General features: G+C 37.1%; 1 protein-coding gene across 4 annotated transcripts in view; it reads left to right on the top strand.

Annotated features, from left to right (window-relative positions):
* The window catches only part of DLG2 (discs large MAGUK scaffold protein 2), a 2,210,459-nt gene that overhangs the window by 266,801 nt on the left and 1,924,719 nt on the right, over positions 1–18,939 (top strand). The window lies entirely within an intron of this gene.

Genomic DNA, 18,939 nt, shown 5'->3' with positions numbered 1-18,939 from the left:
TTAGGCCCTAATATTATTCTCTTCTTACAGGTGAGGAAACAGAAGCACAAAAACGCTAAGCCACACTCAAGGTTACACACCTAGTAATTGGAAGAATGGAAGCCTTTCAGACATTATAGCCTATACTCTCAGTTGTTACAGTGTATTGCATACTTTTATTTTAAAACCCTTGTTTTCTAAACTGACAACTAGAAACCGCTGACAAATGTGTTAAAAATCATACCACAGGAGTTTTGAATGGTAGAGGACTTTTCCGTCCAACTGATCCTTTGCACAGCACAGGGATCATCTGTATAATGTCCTGTGGGTAATCTTTCACTCTGCTTCAGCACACACCCTGAGTATGCAGGGTGTGTGAGCTGAGTATAGAGAGAATGGGTCTGTCTGATAATTTTCCTCATGTTGTAAGCTCCATCCTCTGGAGAACACTTGGTTATATAAACCATTTTTTCACATGATAGTTCTTTAGACATGATCATGTCTCATCACCCAAATCTTTTCTTTTGTGTGTGACGGGGAGAACCTCTTCCTTTTTTTGTGCTATACTGTATTCTACTTCTCTGCAGTACTCCTTCGCCACCCTACTTTAACAGTCTAAATTAGAGTTTCTTATTGTTTTGTTCACGTTGTTGCACCCTCCCCTATGGTGTTTGCTCTGTCATATCATGTTTCTTATTAAAGAGCATTGCCTGAACGGTCAGCTCTTTAATTATACTACAGCATAATTACAACCATGTTAAACAATTATTTGTTGTGCATATCACCTCTAGTTGATTAAGAGGTCCTTAAGGGCAAGAGCCATGTCTTATTGATCTTTGTTTCTCCCAAAGTGCTCAGCATAGCATTATATACACATCAGATTTGTGATTAAATGTTTCTTGAACAAATTATAATGACCAGCTTGATATTGAAAGGGTATAGATTTTAGTAAAGTAGTTTTTCCCATTCTTATCTTGCTCTGATCTCTGAAAATACAATTATTTTTCTCTTTAAGGTTGAGAACTTATGGTTTGTTTTTGTTAACTGCTGGTTGAAAGGTAGGCTTAAATTAATCTTCTTATACTTGGTGGAATTTTATAGAGTGAAGACATATGTTGAATGGAGAGGATTGCTTCCATTCATCTAATCCTAATTACCACTGAGTGTTGAGCTATCTTGAGCTTGAAGATGTGTTCATTAGAGAATCTGAAGTGAACTCCACCCATTGGGACATGAGGTTAAAAGCCAACTTAATGAGACTGTGTAAATTATTCGTGTGATAACAATGTCTTTGCATAGTCTAGGGAACATCAAGGCTTTATCTGCTTTTCACTAAATAATTTGCTGAAATTGCATTCCTGGAGGTTTTTAAATTTTTGGTTCTTATATTAACAAATGGCAAATCTAGTATAAATTTTAGATAAAGTGCAGAGTAGTGAGTTCTGAAGAGAAAAAAAACTTAGGTAAGATAAAGGAAAAAAGTAATTAGCTGTGAGGAAATAGATGCCATTTTGTTTTAAACTGAGGAAGCCAACAAGAAGTTGTTAAAATCTACCATTGTCTTATAAAGAGAAGGGTAATGGCTCCTTAAGTTGTATCTGTGTACATTCAATCAGCAATTATTTATCAGATATCTACTAATTGCCACACTATTCTGAGTATTTGAAAGAATTTAAGATTCAGTGTCTGGTTCCAGCTAGAAGTTTACTTCTGGTTCAGAAGACATTATTGATAACACTTGAAGCAGTTTGGAACACTGCAAGACAATATATAGCATGTGCTAAATTATGCTGGCTCTGCTTTTATAGTCTTTGCCTTGAACACTTGAACACAGCATCCCTTTCACTGCCCTGGTTCAGCACCTCATTATCTCTGGTTGTGAATATTGCAATAATTTTCAGAGCATGGTTTAGTGCTCAAATATTTGTTGTCTGAATGGGTAAATACATGAACAGCCTAGATTTAAACACTATGGAAATTTAGAGGAAAAGACTGGGATCTGGATTAGTCAGTGAAGACTGCTTATAGAGGGTGTTATTTAAGTTGAAAGCCACATGGGAAACCTGGTAGAAAGAGGGTAAACACAGAGAGTGAGGGAGCTGTGGCTGTCTGTCAAAATATGAACACCATCTAATTGAAGTGAAAAATCTCAGTATTTACTTCTGTGATTTCTTTTTAAATGTCTTGCTAGCTAATAACTTTCATTCCAACTATTTTTTTAAAAAGTTTACAGTCAGGTGCCATGGTTGAAAGGTCATTTCTTTCCTTCTTCTCTTCTTCCCTTCTGTTTTTTTTTTTTACTTTTTTTTAGGTGATTTTCCATATTTATTTTCTAATCTGTTAATCACCATCTTAGGGTTTAATTCTCAGAGGCTGATCCTTTTCCTTTATTTCTAAGTTCTTGGAGATAACCTCTAGCATAGTAGCTCAGAACATAAGTAGAATTTGGAGGCAGACTGCCTGATTTGAATCCTAATACCTCTGTTTACTAGTTTTGTGATGATAGATTATCCAGCATGTTCTTCAATTTCTTCATCTGCAAATTGAGAGGAAGAAGAGCAATATAACATTCACCTCTGAGGGTTGTCATGAGGATAAAATGTGCACATGTACCCTAGAACTTAAAGTATACAAAATATATATATATTAAAAAAATAATTCAGAACAGTGCCTGGCATATTGTACATATATAGTAGCCATATTAGCCTCCAAATTCTTACAAGAAGTATAACCTTGGCTGAATAATAAATTAGCCACTATTGACATTTAAGTGTCAGGAAAAGAGGAAGCCAACAAACTAGATCAGAAGACTTGTAGTCATAGACAAGAATAAAAACAATTACAACAGTGCCACCTCCAATTACTTAAAGAGGTGAGGATATTCTCGAGCCTGTAATCCCAGCATTTTGGGAGGCTGAGGTGGGCGGATCATGAGGTCAGGAGACTGAGACCATCCTGTCTAACACGGTGAAAACCTTTCTCTACTAAAAATACAAAAAATTAGCTGGGCATGGTGGCGGGCACCTGTAGTCCCAGCTACTCGGGAGGCTGAGGCAGGAGAATGGCATGAACACACACACACACACACACACACACACACAAAGAGGATATTGAAAGGAATCTGAAAGGTTGCTCTGAAACCTTTCCTTTTTGGAGGTATGCATAGTGAAAAAGAAACGCAGTCTGCTCTGTGACTTGCCTCTCCTCCATTCCTCACCTTCTGAAAATCATTTAAAAAATACTAATAGTTACAATTTATTGAGCACCTACTTGGTGCCATTTTCTATAAGAGACACAGACCTAGTTAAGTTCTGTAAATTGCCAAATATTGTATACATGAATTTGAAACTTAGGTGTGACTGACATAAGAACCCAGAAGCTTCCCAGTAAAATATTCTGCTTCCCAAGTCCTTTAACCACATTCTGGAAACACACTGTTGAGGAGTGGAGGTGGAATAAGTGAAACAATTTTCACTGAGCAAAATGAAAGAGTGTGTGTGTCTGTCTATCATCTATCTGTCTGTCTGTCTGTCTGTCTATCTATCTATCTATCTATCTATCTATCTATCTATCTATCTATCATCTATCTACTTACCTACTGTTTCTTTCTGGGCATGCTGTAGTAAACAAAGTAGACATGATTCCTGCCCTCTTGGAGCTCATACACTGAAAAGCAAGAATTCTACCTCTTTTGTAAATATGAAAAAATAAAAGCTTGAGATCATTGACTGATCAATGGACTAGCAAATGCTCAAGGAATAAAATGCTGCTGTAGAAATTCATGTCATTCTTTGTCATAAGTGAACACAGTTTGTGGTTCTCTTGTTTTGAATGTCTCACTATAATAGGTCTATACCAGACTTATCAAAATTGGATCTCTGTCTCATAATAATTCCATAAATATTCCTTTATACTCTAGGAGCTTGCATTTTCACTTTACATTTTCAACTCTCAGTATCAAGTGTGACTCCCTTTCCTCATCATTATGTAAAAAAAAGGACAAATTCTGTTACTACTCAGTTTGAAGTAAACAGACTATAAAGTATCATACTGTGTTAAAGGCAAAAATGCCTCTGAAGAGGAAAAATTATTCAGCAAGGGCATTGTATAATCAGGAGTAAAAAAAGAATATGGAATTACTATGAGCTACAGCAGTTGAAGATGAAGACTGTGTATTTAGAGAATGATTTCCCAGAAAAAGGCAACAAATGGAGAGTCTATGGCTCTTCTGCCTCTTTTTCTTACAACTTTTTATGTGCAATATGAAATTGGCTTTAATCTGATTAAATGGATACCTCAGGCAGTTTAAAATGAGATTCAGATTATTTCATCTCTAAGCTCTGGGTCTAAAGAGCTAAAGCTATTACCCTTTGGTGGGTGTTTGGTGATCTGTGCAAGATGGATCACAGCCCAGCTTCTCAAAGGCAGGTAGGTAGATCAGTAAATAGCTGACAAATGATGGAAAAGGACAATCTCATTAGCTAGTTGAGCAATTTTGTCTTTAGAGGAAACCCAAGGGTGACTCGACTTGGAGATTAAACTCAGTCTTGGATAGCAAACAAGGGCACATTAACAAGGAATCACTGGAAATTGTTATCCTATTACTGTCTTTGCTGGAGCTTGGGATGGCTGATATTGGACTATCTAGAAATTTTCATTAACATTTAATTAAAAATAAAAAATTAGTCCTTTTGTCTTTAAAGCACATGCCTCAAACAAAAGTACAGCTTTTCCTTTATTGTTAAACACATAAATCTCAACTAGGCTTCTTATCAGCAATAAAGTTGTTATGAGAAACCTAGTATAATGTAAAGTTGATTAGACCATTTATTTCTTTTAAACATGAGCAACTGACTACTCAAAATTTAGGAAGAGTCTTGATAAGTATTCTTTAATATATTAAATTCACAGGGAGTATGTTTGATTGTCATTTAAAAAGATAGATATTTTTGGAAAAAAGAAAGTAAAATAGTAAAGAAAATAATGGATAATAATCCAGAAAACCCCACACTCATTTTAAAAATGTTTTAAAGTAATTAACAGATCATTTTCCATATATTTGATTTAATTTCAATAAAAGTGCTAATCAAATCTTTTATGCCTAGAAAAATACCTTGCACATAATGAAAACTTAGTGAATATTCAATCTTTTATTCAATCAGTTGATCAATTGATCATCTTCTTGTGCCGAGCACTTAACTATTTAGTATAAATTGTGTATATACCACAAAAATTTCATGTATAATAACATTAAAGCCTGATTTATTAAACGACATATTATAAATAGAAAATATATTGTCAAAATTTGCCAAAAATGTGCAAAAACAAAATAGCATGATGTCACAAATTTTTAAAGCTAAAAATCCAAAGTACTGGGCTATAATCCTTGGGCAAGAAATTTTATCTCTCTCTCTTTTTTTTTAATTTATGAAAGGAAGAGACAAGAGTTATCTTTCAGTTTTGTAGTGTCCTCTGTTCCTCTGTTCTAAGATATATGTGAAATGTGGGAAAGACCAGCCAAAAAAGCATTTGAAAAATTAATATTCATAAGAATGGGTAAGTGTGCACATGCATGTATGTGTGTGTGTGTGTGTGTGTGTATGTGAGAGAGAGAGAGAAACAGTGACCTTGAAAATCAGTCAAATGTGGTGCTCCTGGTAACGATTTGGTAGTTTCTCAACAAAATGTCAGCATACCAAGTATTAAACCAAAGATCAAGATGATATTCAACCCTCAGATAAATTAGATCCAAATCAGATGATAGATGTGGCACATTTGCTATCATGAAAAAAAAATGTATTGGCCCCTTCATGAGATAAGACCCAGGAATTGTGAAAGCTGGAGACTTGGAATACCTCTGAAGAACAAGGGGGAGGAAATAATGACTTTATAAGAAGGTGTCATTGTGAAAATTTATAGGCCTTCCCCTTTGTTCTTCTCATGCAGGAGAGTGACCGTCATATATCTGAGTTTTCAGTGATTATATATATAATTAAATGTAGGTAACATCTGATGAGTGTGGTTGGTGTATAGGAGACAATAAATAGTTAAATCATTTTTTTCAAGTTAGTTTTAATTTATATCAATTTTTATGTTATGTCTTGAAATTATTCAAAGATATGAGATTATTTTTGGCTTAAAACTGCTATGATACTAAAAGGTTGAAAGTTGGAAATCACTTTTTTTCTCCTTTATTTTATGGAGATTAAAGGGTAGTGGGGCACAAAAGATGAGGCATAGAACAAAATGAATAATGGGAGAGGACCTAGGCATACCTCTGATTCCTCCAAGTGAAATACTGCAGTGACTATTATGATTTAGTTTTTTTTTTTTATTATGGAATTTCTTTTTTTCTTTTTCTTTTTCTTTAAAATTATACTTTAAGTTCTAGGGTACATGTGCATGAAGTGCAGGTTTGTTACACATGTATACATGTGCCATGTTGGTGTGCTGCACCCATTAACTCCTCATTTATGTTAGGTATTTTTCCTAATGCTATCCCTCCCCCTTCCTCCCACACCATGACAGGCTCTGGTGTGTGATGTTCACCACCCTGTGTCCAAGTGTCCTCATTGTTCAATTCCCACCTATGAGTGAGAACATGTAGTGTTTGGTTTTCTGTCCATGAGATAGTTTGCTCAGAATGATGGTTTCCAGCTTCATCCATGTCCTTACAAAGGACATGAACTCATCCTTCTTTATAGCTGCATAGTATTCCATGGTGTATATGTGCCACATTTTCTTAATCCAGTCTATCATTGATGGACATTTGGGTTGGTTCCAAGTCTTTGCTATTGTGAATAGTGCTGCAATAAACATACGTGTGCATGTGTCTTTATAGTAGCATGATTTGTAATCCTTTGGGCATATACCCAGTAATGGTATTGCTGGGTCAAATGGTATTTCTAGTTCTAGATCCCTGAGGAATCGCCACACTGTCTTCCACAATGGTTGAACTAGTTTACAGTCCCACCAACAGTGTAAAAGCATTCCTATTTCTCCACATCCTCTCCAGCACCTGTTGTTTCCTGACTTTTTAATGATCGCCATTCTAACTGGTGTTAGATGGTATCTCATTGTGTTTTGATTTGCATTTCTCTGATGGCCGGTAATGATGAGCATTTTTTCACATGTCTGTTGGCTGCATAAATGTCTTCTTTTGAGAAGTGGCTGTTCATATTCTTTGCCGACTTTTTGATGTGGTTGTTTGTTTCTTTCTTGTAAATTTGTTTAAGTTCTTTGTAGATTCTGGATATTAGCCCTTTGTCCAGATGGGTAGATTGCAAAAATTTTCTCCCATTTTGTAGGTTGCCTGTTCACTCTGACAGTAGCTTCTTTTGCTGTGCAGAAGCTCTTTAGTATAATTAGATCCCATTTGTCTATTTTGGCTTTTGTTGCCATTGCTTTTGGTGTTTTAGACATGAAGTCCTTGCCCATGCCTATGTCCTGAATGGTATTGCCTAGGTTTTCTTCTAGGGTTTTTATGATTTTAGGTCTAACATTTATGTCTTTAATCCATCTTAAATTAATTTTTGTGCAAGGTGTAAGGCAGGGATCCAGTTTCAGCTTTCTACATATGGCTCGCCAGTTTTCCCAGCACCATTTGTTAAATAGGGAATCCTTTCCCCATTTCTTGTTTTTGTCAGGTTTGTCAAAGATCAGATGGTTGTAGATGTGTGTTATTACTTCTGAGGGCTCCATTCTGTTCCACTGGTCTATATCTCTGTTTTGGTACCAGTACCATGCTGTTTTGGTTACTGTAGCCAGAATCTCTGGTATGCATTTAAAGCAGTGTGTAGAGGGAAATTTATACCACTAAATGCCCACCAGAGAAAGCAGGAAAGATCTAAAATCAACATCCTAACATCACAATTAAAAGAACTAGAGAAGCAAGAGCAAACACATTCAAAAGCTAACAGAAGACAAGAAATAACTAAGATAAGAGCAGAACTGAAGGAGATAGAGACACAAAAACCCTTCAAAAAATCAATGAATCCAGGAGCTGGTTTTTTGAAAAGATCAACAAAATAGATAGACCAATAGCTAGACTAATAAAGAAGAAAAGAGAGAAGAATCAAATAGACGCAATAAAAAATGATAAAGGGGATATCACCACCAATCCCACAGAAATATAAACTACCATCAGAGAATACTATAAACACCTCTATGCAAATAAACTAGAAAATCTAGAAGAAATGGATAAATTCCTCGACACATACACCCTCCCAAGACTAAACCAGGAAGAAGTTGAATCCCCGAATAGACCAATAACAGGCTCTGAAATTGAGGCAATAATTAATAGCCTACCTACCAAAAAAAGTCCAGGACCAGATGGATTCACAGCCAAATTCTATCAGAGGTACAAAGAGGAGCTGGTACCATTCTTTCTGAAACTATTCCAATCAATAGAAAAAGAGGGAATCCTCCCTAAGTCATTTTATGAGGCCAGCCTCATCCTGATACCAAAGCCTGGTAGAGATGCAACAAAAAAAGAGAATTTTAGACCAATATCCTCGATGAATATCGATATGAACATCCTCTGTAAAATACTGGCAAACTGAATCCAGCAGCACATCAAAAAGCTTATCCACCATGATCAAGTTTGCTTCATCCCTGGGATGTGAGGCTGGTTCAATGTACACAAATCAGTAAATGTAATCCATCACATAAACAGAACCAACAACAAAAACCACATGATTATCTCAAGAGATGCAGAAAAGGCCTTCGACAATATTCAATAGCTCTTCATGTTAAAAACTCAATAAACTAGGTATTGATGGAATGTATCTCAAAATAATAAGAGCTATTTATGACAAACCCACAGCAAATATCATACTGAATGGGCAAAAACTGGAAGCATTCCCTTTGAAAACTGGCACAAGACAAGAATGCCCTCTCTCACCACTCCTATTCAACTTAGTGTTGGAAGTTCTGGCCAGGGCAATCAGGCAAAAGCAGGAAATAAAGGGTATTCAATTACGAAATGAGGAAGTGAAATTGTCCCTGTTTGCAGTTGACATGATTGCATATTTAGAAAACCCCATCGTCTCAGCCCCAAATCTCCTTAAGCTGATAAGCAACTTCAGCAAAGTTTGACTGATACAAAATCAATGTGCAAAAATCACAAGCATTCCTATACACCATTAACAAACCAACAGAGAGCCAAATCAGGAGTGAACTCCCATTCACAATTGCTACAAAGAGAATAAAACACTTAGGAATCCAACTTACAAGGGATGTGAAGGACCTCTTCAGGGAGAACTACAAACCACTGCTCAGCAAAATAAAAGAGGACACAAACAAATGGAAGAAAATTCCATCCTCATGGATAGGAAGAAACAATATTGGGCAAATGACCATACTGCCCAAGGTAATTTATAGATTCAATGCCATCCCCATCAAGCTACCAGTCACTTTCTTCAGAGAATTGGAAAAAACTACTTTAAAGTTCATGTGGAACCAAAAAAGAGCCCGCATTGCCAAGCCAATCCTAAGCCAAAAGAACAAAGCTGGAGGCATCACACTACCTGACTTCAAACTGTACTACAAAGCTACACTAGCTAAAGCAGCATGGTACTGTTACCAAAACAGAGATATAGACCAATGGAACAGAACAGAGGCATCAGAAATAACACCACACATCTACAACCATCTGATCTTTGACAAGCCTGACAAAAACAAGAAGTGGGGAAAGGATTCCCTATTTAATAAATGGTGCTGGGAAAACTGGTGAGCCATATGTAGAAAGCTGAAACTGGATCCCTTCCTTACACCTTGTACAAAAATTAATTTAAGATAGATTAAAGACTTAAATTTTAGACCTAAAACCATAAAAACTCTAGAAGAAAACCTAGGCAATACCATTCAGGACATAGGTATGGGCAAGGACTTCATGACTAAAACACCAAAAACAAAGGCAACAAAAGCCAAAATAGACAAATGGGATCTAATTAAACTAAAGAGCTCCTGCACAGCAAAAGAAGCTACCAGCAGAGCGAACAGGCAACCTACAGAATGGGAGAAAATTTTTGCAATCTACTCATCTGACAAAGGGCTAATATCCAGAATCTACAAAGAACTTAAACAAATTTACAAGAAAAAAACAAACAACCACATCAAAAAGTGGGCAAAGGATATGAACAGACACTTCTCAAAAGAAGACATCTATGTAGCCAACAGACACATGAAAAAATGCTCATCATCACTGGTCATCAGAGAAATGCAAATCAAAACCACAATGAGATGCCATCTCATGCCAGTTAGAATGGCAATCATTAAAAAGTCAGGAAACAACAGATGCTGGACAGGATGTTGAGAAATAGGAATGCTTTTACACTGTTGGTGCTAGTGTAAATTAATTCAACTATTGTGGATGACAGTGTGGCGATTCCTCAAAGATCTAGAACTAGAAATACCATTTGACCTAGCAATCCCATTACTGGATATATACCCAAAGGATTATAAATCATGCTACTACAAAGACACATGCACACGTATGTTTACTGTGGCACTATTCACACTAGCAAAGACTTGGAACCAACCCAAATGTCCATCGTGACAGACTGGGTTAAGAAAATGTGGCACATATACACCATGGAATACTATGCAGCCATAAAAAAGGATGAGCTCATGTCCTTTACAGGGACATGGATGAAGCTGGAAACCAGCATTCCTAGCAAACTATGACAATGACAGAAAACCTAGCACTGCAGTTCTCACTTATATGTGGGAATTGAACAATGAGATCACTTGGACACAGGGTGGGGAACATCACACACTGGGGCCTGTTGGGGGATGGGGGCTGGGGGAGGGATAGCATTAGGAGAAATACGTAAAGTAAATGATGAGTTGTTGGGTGCAGCAAACCAACATGGTACATGTATAACTGTGTATCAAACCTGCACGTTGTGCACATGTACCCTAGAACTTTGAGTATAATAATAATAAAAGTCCATCCAGGTGTGGTTGCATTCTTTAGTTTTCTTTTCAGCTATAAATAATGAGGTAACAGGGAGTCGATAGAAGGCACTTAGTGTTTCTTCTGGTGTTTCTTTCAGAGTCTGCTGTCTGTCATGCTTGTATTTTATTGCTACAAACAGTCTGCTCTGTCAGAATTAAGGTCTCTGTTTTAATGTTAATGCTGGTCAGTTGAGCCTGAATTCCAAAGAAAGAAAGCTATAATGAGGCATGTCCAAGCACCCATTCCAATCATGGCCTGAACTGGTGTTTCCGGTTAACTTGGAATGCCGGTGGCTGAGAGGAGGAGTCCGTTCAGTTGGTTGGGGGGCTTAGAATTTTATTTTTGGTTTACATGAGCAACTCAATGATTTTTAAACAGGGGAGGTAAATTAATCAAATTTGCATGTTAGCAAGAATACTGTCAGCAGTGTTATAATAATTTAAATGAAAAATAATGAGAGTGTGAATCAAAATGTACTAATGGGGATGGAGATGAAGGGATGACTGGAGAGATGCTTAGAGATATAATTGACAGAACTTAGTGACTGACTGGATGTAAACCTGAGGTAGAGAAAAGAGTCTGGAATGACTCCTAAATTTCTGGCTTGCATTATTCAATGATAATTTTATCTCCACGGAAAGGAAAGTATAGGAAGGTTAGGTTGCTATTTTGGGGTGATCATGGAGGGGGGAAAGAGATAATAACTTCAGTTTGGGGCATTGAATTTAAAATGCTGGTTAGGCTGCTAAATGCCTTGGTATAACTTCTGATCATAAATTCAGAATGCTTCTTATGTTAGGCATGGTGGCTCACGCCTGTAATCCCAGCACTTTTAGAGGTCTAGGTGGGCGGATCACGAGGTCAGGAGATTGAGACCATCCTGGACAACATGATGAAACCCTGTCTCCACTAAGAAAGCACAAAAATTAGCTGGGCGTGGTGGTGCACACCTGTAGTCCCAGCTACTCAGGAGGCTGAGGCTGAAGAATTGCTTGAACCTGGGAGGCTGAGGTTGCAGTGAGCCAAGATCGTGCCACTGCAATCCAGCCTCGTGACAGAGTGAGACTCTGTCTCAAAAAAAAAAAAAAAATAACATAGAAAATAAAGAGGTTGAGACCATCCTGGCCAACATGGTGAAACCCTGTCTCTACTAAAAAGTACAAAAATTAGCTGGGCATGGTGGCACGCGCCTGTAGTCCCAGCTATTTGGGAGGCTGAGGCAGAAGAATTGCTTGAACCTGGGAGGCGGAAATTGCAGTGAGCCAAGATCGTGCCACTGCACTCCACTCCAGCCTGGCAACAGAGCGAGACTCTGTCTGAAAAAAAAAAAAAAAAATTTAGGTGTGGCGGCATGGGTCTGTAGTCCCAACTACTTGGGAGGCTGAGGTGGGAGGATTGTTTAAGCCCAGGAGGTCGAGGCTGCAATGTGCCAAGATTGCACCTCTGCACTCCAGCCTGGGTGACAGAGTGAGACTTGGTCTCAAAAAAAAAAAGTGCCTCTTAATGTACCATGCCCTTGATATAGGGAAAAAGTCAACAGTTATGTAGGAGCCACAGGAAAACTTCCCCTTTGCCCTCTGAAGTTTCGCTAAAAAATCAACTGACAAAAGGCAGATCAATAGGAAAAAAAGGCATACAGATTAATTAACATCGTGGGGGAGTTCATGGTGATTACCTTAATCTCCCAGTAGAGTACAGAAGCTTATATACCCTTTTATATAGGGGACAGAGGAGAAGGGAAATGTGACAGTTTTTTGACATACAGTAAATGATTACTAGAAAGAATAAATGGATGAGGGAGACAGAAATTAATTTGTAAATAATTCTCTTTGGAATTTGAATGAGCCCAACAGTCAGGCATTATCTTGCTAAAAAGTCCATCCAGGTCTGGTTGCATTCTTGTTTTATTTTCTGCAATCAGATAACAGAGAGTGGATAGAAGGTACTTGTGTTTCTTTTAGTAAGAAGCTTTCTTGGCCAGATTAGAAAATTCCAGAGAGAGACCCTTCCTGTGCTTCAGGGGCAGAAACAAGACAAGGTTAGGAGAAGCATGATTCTGAGACTAATTTCTGAGGCCTTTCAGTTTTCAAAAGCACTCAGCATGCCCAAATGTCATATTTTGGGTGATTATTTTCTGCACCCCCAAAAGTGGCAAAGTAGAACAAGAATATATACATTATGCATACGTACATCTATATTGTTTCTTTGACTTTTGGAATGACCATTTTGAGCAATGGTGATTTGAAATTCCTTTTTATGTGTGGTTGCATTTTTCTTTTATGTCCCACCTATGATTCCTTTCTCTACTTCTGTGAAGTCTTTATCCTGACCCTTGGCCAGAGCTTCCATATTTCCTGGCTCTGTCCTTTTGCCTACAACCCCTTTCTACAAATCCTGACCCTCAGTCTGCCTTCTCTATTCATTGACTACTTCCTGCCTCCCACCTGTTAATGGAATGGATGCCTCACCATTATTTGCCCTCTCTTTGTGATGTCCCTTACTGTTTTTAACATCTTATTGCAGTCCCATCGTCACAGGCATTTGAACCAGAGCGACTCCATGTTGAGCAAGGGCTGGGAAAATGAGGCTGGGACTCGCTGGGCTGCATTCTCAGAAAGTTAGGCATTTTTTGCCTTTAGATGTTTACGGTTAAGGGAACAAATTAATAGTGCTTACTAAACAGACCCAGACTTGGGACTGTCCACGTATGCTGTTCTGGAGAACAAAGGCATTCTTAATTTTGCTTTAAAGACAATAATATCGGTTATTGCAAAATATAGTAATTAAGAAAATTGGCCAGGCACAGTGGCTTAAGCCTGTAATCCCAGCACTTTGGGAGGCCGAGGCAGGCGGATCACAAGGTCAGGAGATCGAGACCATCCCGGCTAATATGGTGAAACTCCGTCTCTACTAAAAATACAAAAAAATTAACCAGGCGTGGTGGCAGACACCTGTACTCACAGCTACTCGGGAGGCTGAGGCAGGAGAATGGCATGAACCCGGGAGGCGGAGCTTGCAGTGAGCCGAGATAGCGCCACTGCACTCCAGCCTGGGCGACAGAGCGAGACTGTGTCTCAAAGAAAAAAAAAAGGAAAATTAATCCTTTATCACAAACCCTTATAGCAGAGCACATCTCCTCATACATACAAGCATTGTACCTAAGGTGGACACGTTCCTCCTCTGACCTTCAGGAATGTCCTACTCTGTCTATGGAGTAACTGTTTTTTCACCACTTTACTTTCTTAATATAATTGCTTTTATCTTGCACTGTGGACACACCCTGAATTCTTTCTTGTACGAGATCCAAGAACCCTCTCTTGGAGTCTGGATAGGGACCCCTTCCCTGTAACACCATGAATCTCATTTGTTGAAGCACACAAACCAGATGTGGTGTTTCTTTTTTTTAAAGTAATAGTTATCATATGTGATCAACTAACTTTTGCTCTGGAGAAGACAACACAAAGGCATGCAGCTGTGCTCTTTGGGGTAAAAATTCTCAATGGTAATTTTTCTAAAACCTGTCTTCTTGATCCTATTATCAGGCTAAGGGGGGCAATAATTTCAGGCAAGTAGAAAGAGGGATGAAAGAGGGATGGTTGCTGCTTTTTAGGAAGACCAGTAAAGGATATATTTTATGGGAATATGAAGGGTCTTGTAGCCATGCAGCATGGCCCAGTGAAAGGATCATGGACTTACCAGACAGACCTAATTTGAATCCTGGTTCCAATTCTGCTAGGTGTGTGATATCATGCAAATTCCTCAACTTCTCCATGTCTCAGATTTCTCACAGGGTTGTTATGAAATTCAAAATAAAAAATATGTGGAAAACTATGTACTACCTGACATCTGGTAGTGGTTCAACAATGTGTAAATTTCCTTTTCTTCTTAAAGTCCCTATCAAGTCACACCCTATGTACTTGTCTGTCCTTTTGAATTGGGGAGTTGGGGGGGGGTCTCCCTTTGGAGAATTAAGCAATATTGTGCCCCAAGGAGCACCAAGACGTGCCATACTTCCACAAAAGCTATTAATTACTGTAAATATCTTTCTAAGGAATGATCCTTATGAAACTTCCAAGATGAATTTTGTCAATATTTAGTATGATTTTAACAAGAATGAAGAGACCCTGTGCATAATGATTTGAAATGGTCTGTTTTTACAGTGTTGGCTTTTGTACCTCAACCCTCAATGTGCTTCTTTACTCTTGATATAATGGGAGACACTGGATTTACTTGACTTTCTGGAGTATAGAAACCAGCCGTATTGAGTTACTATCTATTCTACTTAAGTACAGTATTTTGCTTTTTTTTTTGTTTAAAATTATGTATTTGATTTGAACTTTATTGCTCTGTCTTGAACAGTATATAGCATACAGTGTTACCATCAACTTTTTATTTTCTCTAAGATTTAAAATAAATTCTGTAATGAAGTAATGAAGTTTGAAAAAAAAACAAGAGTAAGCAGGAATTGAAAAACATATAATGATATGTTTAAGGGAAATCCAACTCAGCAATACTGAATAAAAATGAGAAACAAATCAATCAAGTTATAAAATATAGCCTGTAGGATCCATAATGGAACACCTGGATGGCAGTTTGAGAAATTATGAAAATACAATCAAGATGATATATCACTATACTTTGTATAGTGTCTTATTAGAATAAGCAATATTGCATAATATAATCTAAATAGGAAATAAAAGAAACTACAGTGGAAACAGTTTTTACTGAATAAAAGTTCAGAGAGTCTAGTCATGGGCAAGAGAATAGAATTTATATCATAAATTCTTTATATGAAGTAGTTATCACCTAAATTCTATTGAAATGAATTTCATGTATCTTTATGTTGGGCTTTATTTCTGCCTCTGTCTGTCATTAGGCTCTAAAGAAGCCCTCTAATTCCTGTAACAAAACTAAGCCTCGAGTTTTTGAGATGGCAATTAGGGACAATCTTTATGAGTCACCTGAGAAAGTCTCATAGAAAAGATGAAGCTCAGGAGCTGAGAACTGGGGCCTAAGACCGAGATGCCCCATAAGAAGGCCTTCCTTTCACTGCCTTGGATGATGAGATTGATCAGATTCAGGAAGCCAACAGGTCTACTTAAGACAATAGCAAGTATTATTTGCATTTTATAGATAGACTGAGGCACAAAGAAGTAAAATGCTTTATTGAAAGTAACACACAATGAGGGCAGAACTAGAATCAGGTCTCAAGATGATTATTTTGGGTGCTTACTAGTCTGCCTCGTGTATTTATAAACATAAGATACTGCTATTATTGTTTTTAAAAATTAACTTCCTTCACATCGGCTTTTTCAAATCTGTGACAGAGTGGCTTATTACTTCCATTCTGCATCTGTATCCTAATTTTCTTTGCTGAAATGATGTATGATTTCTGGAAACATTTACGCTCAAGCCCATTTGCCAAGAAAACACTCCCTGTTGCTCACCTAATAGCAACATTTGCAGGGTATAATCACTGTCATTATCATTCCACTTCAGAAGGTTTTCCTCGCTGCTCTATCAGGTTCTGCCTTTCTCAAAAACCATATATCATCACTCTCTTTTTGTACTTTCAAATGATATGTTCTAGTGTGTATATGTGTGTGTATGTGTGTGCATGTATGCGTGTGTGTGTGTGTGTGTGTGTGTGTGAGAGAGAGAGAATGTGTGCACACATAGGTGAACTTTTTAGGTCATAATAAGCTGAAAAAAATGCCAAGGCTTGCTGTTAACTTTAGGAATGACTGCTCTTTCACAGGTTTATTCAATACATATTTTATTTAATTAAAAAAAACCCACTAAAACTTGACCATGAGTCAGGCATAGTATTAAATCTGGACATACAAAAATGAACAGGTCACAATCCTGGACCATTAAAAGTGCACTGTCTAGTTTAGGGAGGGATAAAGAAAGAGGAAATATAGGGGAGAGAGTACACAAGCTCAGTGTCACTCTATGGTAGCAGTTAGACAAATTCAGAAGGTAAGACACACTGAAGGGCTACTAGTTTTATCCCTTCAGCAAGTCTGTCTCCTGGGAAAAAATGGAGAATAATGGAATTGTGTTGGGTTAAAAGAACACTTAATGGACATTATAACCAAAAGCAATACATAAACCTGGGTTCTGTACTGATTTGGACAAAGCCATTCAAATGACATTTTTGGGACAATTAGGGCAATTTGAATATAGACTGTATATAAGAGGAAATGAAAATTTATTGACATATAAAGGTAGAGAATAGTAATGAAAAAACTCACATTATGAAACAGCATGAAAGTTAGGGAGAACTACCTTTTAGAGAGCCAACTGAGGACGCAGTCATAGTAGATTAAAAAAAGTGCATTAGATACACATGTGTTAGTATATTTCTACATATTACATATATTATACATGTATGTTATTACTTTATTACACACCTTACATACACATATTAAGTATTACTACTTTATTATATGTTATATAATTATTTTAATATAAAATATTAGACTAGGTGTTTATTTCAACTTGTATATTCTGTATATTTACTTTTCTGTTTTACAAATGCTATTATTTAGACACTGTGAGTAAAAAGAGAAAACAAAAATAATTTTGGCACCAGGGGCCCACAAAATCCCATCCCTGCCACCCACTTTGCTGGAAGCAAAGGCACCCAAGAAAAAGTACTAAGAGACATGTGATGGACACTCTGGAGAGGGAGTCAGAGAGAGTTAGAGCAAGCACTGAGAAGATTAAATCCATCCTAGGTCTTAAAATATTATAAAATTACCTGGGTAGATCAGAGCATGAGTATAGGAAAGGTATTTCAAAGTCTGTATCATTTAAAGAACTAGGCCCATGATTTAGAGAACAGGCTTATCTTACAGAGACAGACTCTGACAATTTTGAAAATCTAGATGAAATGGAAAATGTCCTAGAGAAGTATAAATCATCAAGCCTGACCCTATTAGAGTTAACAAGCTTTAACAGAAGAAGAGATAAAGTTATTAAGGAACTACTTGACAAAAAACGACAAGAAAACACCAGGCCCAAATGGTTTCACAAAGGAATTCTACTCAACTTTCAAAGACTAGATAGTTTCAGTTCTCTGTAAATTACTGCAGAGCATTGAAAAGGAAGGAAATATAACACAGACACCGAATTCAGATAAAACTAGCACAAAGATAGAAAACTGTAGCTCTATATCTCTAATGAATATTGATGCAAAAATTCTAAACAAAGTGTTAGCCAGCAGAATTTAATACCATATTAAGAAAATAATACACTATGAACAAATGAATTTATTCTAGAAATGTGAGGAAATCCATTAATACCATATACCACATTAATAAATCTAGGTGGAAAATATAATTTTTCCATATAAACAAACCTGAACAAACCTTTGGTAAAAATTTACATAAATTTATAATGAAAACACTCAAGGAAATAGGAATAATTTCTCAAGATGATAAAAAATATAATAGTCATGTGCTGCATAGTGATGTTTTGGTAAATGCTGGAGCACTTATATGATGGTGGTCCCGTAATATTATAAAGGAGCTGAAAAATTTCTGTCATTTAGTGACATTGTAGCTGTTGTAATGTCATAGTACAATGCATTACTCATGTGTTTGTGGTGATGCTGGTATAAACAAACCTACCATGCTGCCAGTTGTATAAAAGTCTAGCACATACAATTATTCACAGCACGTAATACTTGATAATAAATGACTGTGTTACTGGTTTATGTGTTTACTGTATTAAACTTTTAATCATTTTTTAGAGTGTACTCCTTTAACTTATATAAAAAAAAAAGTTACCTGGAAAACTGTCTCAGGCAGTTCCTTCAGAAAGGTATTCTAGAAGAAGGCATTATTATCAAAGCAGATGACAGCTCCATGCCCCTGAACACCTTCCAGTGGGGCAAAATATGCAGGTGGAAGACAGTGACATTGATGATCCTGACCTTGTATAGGCCTAGGCTAATATGTGTGTTTGTGTCTTAGTTTTTAACAAAAAAAGTT

This window comes from Hylobates moloch, unplaced genomic scaffold (genome assembly GCF_009828535.3).
Source record: "Hylobates moloch isolate HMO894 unplaced genomic scaffold, HMol_V3 SCAFFOLD_11, whole genome shotgun sequence".
Lineage (NCBI taxonomy): Eukaryota > Metazoa > Chordata > Mammalia > Primates > Hylobatidae > Hylobates > Hylobates moloch.
This window is presented reverse-complemented; position numbering and strand designations above follow the sequence as displayed.